The sequence below is a fragment of the Tenrec ecaudatus genome, chromosome 8 (genome assembly GCF_050624435.1).
Source record: "Tenrec ecaudatus isolate mTenEca1 chromosome 8, mTenEca1.hap1, whole genome shotgun sequence".
NCBI classification, from domain to species: domain Eukaryota; kingdom Metazoa; phylum Chordata; class Mammalia; order Afrosoricida; family Tenrecidae; genus Tenrec; species Tenrec ecaudatus.
This window is the reverse complement of record NC_134537.1, coordinates 149,853,766-149,860,710: the sequence shown is the minus strand read 5'-3', so window position 1 is coordinate 149,860,710 and position 6,945 is coordinate 149,853,766.

Sequence of the window (6,945 nt, the reverse complement as noted above, 5' to 3'; positions counted from 1 at the left end):
TAAAGCTCTTTCTTCTACGTATGTGAGCATCTCTGGATTTGTTTCTCAGTCAACCCTGCCTAACACGCTCATTTACTCTCCAATATAAATACCATCTGCATAGCAAATACCACCTGTACAGGTCAGTAAATCTTGTACTTAAAGATTCATTGAGGATAAGCTATATATTTAGTATTGTATCTCTGTTCTTATAATACTTGATGTTGTAGGAAAACCATACATCATATAATCACACAAATAAGCATGTATTTACATATTCTCATGAGTACTATAAGGACTTAATTTGCTATGAGAAAGAAAAACTTAGTTCACTGGTTTTTAGATATCTTTGGTCTTATGACCACTAAAATATATCATAATTTAACCTAAAATAAAATTGTGACTGTGAAAATGACCATGTCTGACCTGTTCTAGTTATACACAGCAGGATCCTGCAGTTCCAGATGAACCAAAGGTTATTGCCACAATGTAGAAGTCAGACATGCCTCCACACTCCATCTTTCTTTACTTATTCTGACACCAACCATTCCTCCCAGGACACTTTACTTTTCTGCTGGTTGTGATTTTCATTGCAATGGCCACACAGAATGCACACACAACACTCAAAGTTATGGGAGTTTATTAGGGAAGTCTACAATTTACTACAAATCATGATCAGTGAAGGGTAAAGAGATACAGCTCTTGGTCCACAGCGGTGCCTCTGAGAAGAGCCTGGCAGACAAGTACCTTTCTGATCCTCAGGCTCTCAGCCACATGGTCCCTTGACTTTTGTCTCTGTGGGCTTTCTGGCCATGCAATCCCATTGTCTTGGTGTGCTTCTCTGCTCCATCCCATGGTTTCTGTGCTTCAGCCTTTGGCATCTCTGGTCTTCGCCCTGCCACATCAAGCAGAGATCTTCAATGTGCTCCACTGGTGGCCCCCTTCCTTCATGGTCCTAGGACTTCTCTGTTGCTCCTGCTTCTGATATGTTTCATTCTTACATGGAGGCATGCTTTTTGTCTTTCAGCAGATCACACCCTCCACAAAATAAAAGGTGGTGTGGCAGTTACATAATCTGTCAACTTGAGTGAAAGTGGAATCTAGCCTGTCATTCAGGTCATAGGCAGTCATGCCTCTGTGTGGGCATGACCTTCTCCTGAGGTTTCTGGGAACTCCTGTGTTCCTCCTTGGAGGCAGGACACACATTCTCTCTGCTTTGTCTTCCTGTTGACAAGCCACATGGAGCTATGCTGATGGTAGCCATGAATGGTAGCCATGATGGTAGCCATGAATCTGGAGGAGCCATGTGGAGACCCGCACCAGGGCTGAGATACCTCCATCACCACTGAATTCACAAGACTTTGCACCCACTGGCCTGTGATCTTCCTGAATTCAGCATCATTGCATGTGTTGCATGAGTCTGAAGAGGAATTTATAGACTGGTATTGGACATATGGGCTAATATTGGATTTATGGACTTGATCTGAACTGGGCTGGGTTTTTTCCCTTTAAAATACAGTTACTCTTTGATACAAAGTTCTCTCTTACACATATATGAGTGCCAATGAATTTGTTTCTCTAGTGTACCCAGACTAACACAGGTGGTGATTTGAGTAAGTTATAAACTCAGAATACATTTTACTTTAGTCCTGAAACAATGTAGCAGTTACACAATCTCCTGTCAACTTTCGGAGCGGTAGAGTGTAGCCAGCCAATTAGGTTTTAGCAAACAGGGCCTCTGTGTGGGCAAGGCCTTCTCCTGAGGAATCTGGGAACTCCTGTCTTCTTCCCTGGAGGCTACACAGATGCTTGATGTGAGACATTCCTGATGATAAGCCTGATGGAGTGAAGCTGATGTGGCCAGAGCCTTGGAGCTGGAGAGGCCAAGTGGAAATCCACACCAGTGCCAAGATATATCCACCACTACTCGATCCAATAGACGTTTCACCCACTGGCGTGTGATCTTCCTGCATCCTGCATCATTGCATGTGTTGTGTGAGTCTGAAGAGGAATTTACAGACTAATATTGGACATATGGGCTACTATTGGATTTATGGACTTGATCTGGACTGGATTAGACTGGGATGTTTTCTTAATATACAATTACTCTTTGATATAAAGCTTTCTTACACATAGGAGAATCTCTATGAACTTGTTTCTCTAGTCAATCCAGACTAACAAACAGAGACCTCCTTCTCAAATAGGATTATATATACCAGCAGAGAGGCTAGAATTTATAATATATCACAACCAAGGGATTATGGACAGAAGGGTCATATTGAGTAGTTAATTACATCTCAGGTGACTTTTGGATTATTTTTAACATTATCATTAAACAAAACCATGACAGAATCACTTAAAATATATCTAGGAAAATGAAAATCCCATATGATTTTATACTCACCATCCTTCATGGAAAAACATAGACAGAAGGAGATTGTAGTAGTTGCATCGTTTTTCATCTCCCCAGATTTCCACATAGAAACAGAGGAATTGGATACCAATGCTAAACACACATAGCAATAATTACAACACACTAGATGGCAAGTTATTCTTTCAAACTTTAAATTATAAGAAGGCAGAGACCAAAAGTCACAAAACCTCTTGTGGTAGACAAACAGTTACACATCAACTTGATTAATAAGAATGAATGAGTGGAGTCTAGCCTGTCAATCAGGTCACAGCCTGGTGATACCTCTTTGTGGGCGTGGCCTTCTCATGAGGATTCTGACTCTTCCTCCCTGGAGGAGGGACACACTTTCTCCCTGCTTCACATTCCTGTTGACAAGCCTCATGGAGCCACGCTGAGGACACGCTAGAGTCCTTGAGCCATTAGACTCACAGGACTCTCCACCCACCAGCCTGTGATCTTCCTGCATTTGGCATCATTGCATGTGCTGTGTGAGTCTGAAGTGGAATCCATGGGCTAATATCAGACTTATGGGCTAATATTGGACTTATGATCTAATATCCAACATATGAACTTGATTTGGACTGGGCTGGGATGTTTTACTGATGGATAATTACTTCTTGACATAAAGTTCTCTCTTACATATATTTGAGTGTCTTTGACCTTGTCTCTCTGGTAAGCCTGGACTAACACTCCTCTCTGTATTAGCACCTGTGTAGGAAGAAGCTGAAGCAAGCAATAGGACAATGCCTGATAGATCTGGGAACAGAAGGCCCCAACCCAAACAGCTATCTGGCAGTCATTAGAAAGTTGACCAACTTGAGTGTAGCAGCTGAACTGCAAGAAGGATGGAAAAATGCAAAGGGACCCATCGCGAGGCCTACGGAGCGTTGAGCCATTTCGACCAGTTGTCGTTCAGTTGATTCTGACTCATGATGACCCCTTGTGGGCAGAGTAGAATTGCACTCTGCGGAATTGTTTAGTTTGTGACTTTGGAAAACAGAGAGTAGGCACTTTCTCATGAGGTAGCTCTATGCAAGTTTCAATGAACAACCTATTGTGGAATGCTAGACCATTTGCTTCAACCAGAAACTCCTCTTCAAGTTCAGTACTCATCATCTTGGTGTGCATTCATCTCCAGTCATATCTTTCTTTCCCCTTAGGACCTTGAGGACAGTAACCGAGCTTGCTTCCAGTTTTATTCCGTGTCTAAGATGCTTTCTACACATAGGGGACTGTTAGGTTGTGCGGTACTGTCCAGTGAGTTCGGACTCAGAGCAACTCTATGCACAACAGGTCAAAATACTGCCGAGTCCTGGGACATCCTCACCGCTGTTGTTATTCTTGAAGCGATCGGTGAAATCGCCATGCCATTCCATAGTCTTCCTGTTTTGCTGACCTTCCCTCCACTTTTCCAAGTGTGATATATTTTCCCAGGGGCTGTTTGGTAGTCATTCATAGTTGAATTCCTTTTCATAGTCAATAAGATACAAACATACCCCCGCCTCAAAAACAAAACCCTTCAAACTCCCTGCCATCAAGTCAATGCTGACTCATAGTTGACCCCCTGTGGGTTTCTGAGACTGTAATTGTTTACAGGAGTAGAAATCCCAGTCTTTCTCCCAAGGAGATGCTGTGAGTTTCAAACTGCTGACCATGTGGATCACAGCCCAACACATGACCAGTACACCCCCAAACCACTACACCACCAGGGCGGTTCACATTTTCTGATATTATTGCTGACATCCATCGGATGTCTGCAATGACAGCCTTCATTCCAGGTCCTTTTCTGAATCTGGCCTGATTTTCTGACAGATCCCTGTTGCTGTTCTGCTGCAAAGTTAGTGAATATTCTTCGGCAAAATTTTAGTTGCATATGATATTTTAATGATATTGTTCAACAATTTCCACATTCTGCTGTGTCACCTTTCTTTGGAAGAGACACAAATACGGATCTCTACCAGTTGGTTGACTAGATACAAACTGACAGGCAATTGGTAGAAAATGATATATTTGAAAACATAGGAAGAATTGATACATTTCAAGAACAGTAAAAAATGGCAACATTTTTACAGGAAACATCCATCTTGACTAGACCTGTGTGTGTGAAAGAATGCAGATGGGAGTCAGTGACTTTTGCCTACTCCATGAAACAGCCATGCCCAGATAATTTATCATTGAATTTCTAAACTTTCAGGGCAAGTTTATTCCTCTTTTGAATTGCTAGTCAATAGAGAAAATTACAGCAGTTGCATGGTCTATTTTATGAGACTAGTATAATTTAAAAAATAAGTTATTTTAAAAAAATGATTTCAAAAGTACCAAACAGGCATAAAAAAGTAAAAATATACATGAAAAAAACCTGATTCAAGTTGTTTGCAGCCGGTCAGCTCAAAACATGCTTATTATTTGTTTACATGATTCCCAAATTGCCAAATGGTTTTATATCTTTTTTTTTTTAAGTTCAAGGATTGTTTGTTGGCCTTTAGGAGTGTTTTCCAGTCTAGTCGGTTGGGGCTTCACGCCCTGGCCCCAAAGTCCACCTTCAGCATTCCCTGGGGACCTCAATGCTCGATTCCCTAGCCGTTCCACTGTACTACCCCAATGCTTTGCCTCAGTGTGGTGGGATCAGGTCAGGCGCAATTCCCACACTGTGTGTCTGGTGCTGTCCCCCTGCAGGGCCATGTGTTAGTGAGGCTTTTATATCTATTTCCTATTAAAACAGGGACTTTCTTCGCACGTGATCACATCGAAACTTTGGGATCATTGAATTAGTATCGTGAGTACCTGGTTAGCGGGTGCAGAATGCCTGGCCATTCTTTTTCACCCGTGCCTATGAGTACATCGATGGTTGCTGAGTTCCCATCCCCGGCAGCCACAGGTGAGTTAGCAGTGGTCAGTAATCCTGTACAAGAACAGAAGCTGGATGATGGCACGCTACCAGACCATGTCTGCTCTACAAATGACCTCTTGGGCATCTATTTTTTTCCCCCTGAGACCACCCAAAGCCAAGGATTCTAACCCATCCCTGACACTTTCCTGAGAGAAATGTCTCACCAAGGTAGACAGGTGTCTCACCTAGGCTTCTAACCTCACATGAGGGCCCCTTCTCCCTTGCTCTGTCCTCAGGTAGGAGGGATCCATAGCTTCCTGTTGGAGTCCTAGCAATGCTTAGCAGCGTTAGACCGACTTCCCCTCTACGCATGCGCTCAGGTTCACCACCAGGTTACAGGTGAGTCAGGCAGGTTCTTGGAGTTTCTGGAAGAAGGAAAAACTGCCTGACCCGCGCTGCTTCCCTTGTCTTAAGTCTAAGCTCTCTTTAGATACGATGAACTCGAGACCAGCATGATTTATTTTGCGAGTACTTCCGCCATCCTTGCTGACATTGACTTCACCGTGCGTGGTAGACATCTGGCGATGGCAGCCCGGGGCTGTGCATTCTCAGGCAGCTGTGTCTCAGACTCGATGCCCTGGCTTGGTGGGCCTGCCCTGGACCAGGAGATCGCAGCAAGCTGCCCCCACATCCGGGTCAGGGACTGGGTATCAACCTGAGGGCAGGGTTTTTGCTTGTTTGATTTTGGGGCACTAATTCCTGGCTAATTTTGTTTCTGGAGATTCAAAGACATAATATCAGATTATGGAGGCACTTGTCTGGAGAGATATTTATTGGATGCACCCCTTGAGACAGTATTTAAATTTACATAACCTTTTACTATTTTTCACTCTTTGAAAATTGGTAAAGAAGACAAGCTGTTTCCAGCAGTTCAGCTCAAAACGTGTTTAATGTGTTACTTTTTTTAACATGATGCAGACACGTTAATAAAGTTGCTAACATTAGTAGTATTAATTTTAATAAAGTTTACCCCCTTTCTGTTGTTCCAATTTCATTCGCTAATTTGAAGTCCGTTTCTTTCACACCATCCTCTGTTTAAAAATAGACATTTGTATACATATGCAAGACATCACTTACTGTACACGAGATCTTATATGCTCTTTGGACGACCAATAAAATCAGCGTAACACATTGTGTCTTTCAGTAGTAATAGAAAAGACAGATACTTATCGTCAATTCTGCCATTCCATTGTTAACAGACAGTAGTTGTGTGCTGGGTTTATTTTACAGCTTCTTTTACCCGTTGAGTGAGTTCTGAGTTCTTGATCCTATGTGTAACCGAAGGAAACTTTTACCATCTTATGCCACTTTCATGATCGTCGAGTCTATTGTGATTATTGTGTTGGTCCATGTCAAAAACAAAATATCAAACTGTGATAAGGAAGTTAAAATTGAGTCTGGGTCTGAAATAAGAGCAGTAGTCGACAGGCTTTGCCCAAGCTTGCGCAAATGTCAGCCTAATTGCAAAATATCCCACTTCTGTACTCTGCAGCATTTTAGAAAAACCACATGCTGGTACAAGCAGCTTTTGGAAAAACTGCAAGCTAAAAGATAATACAAAGTTCTGCTTAAGAAAAAAAACTAAGTGGAGAGCAAATGCTTTGAAAATGAGGAGGGCAAAGAATGTACGGATGTGCTTTATACAATTGATGTATGTATATGT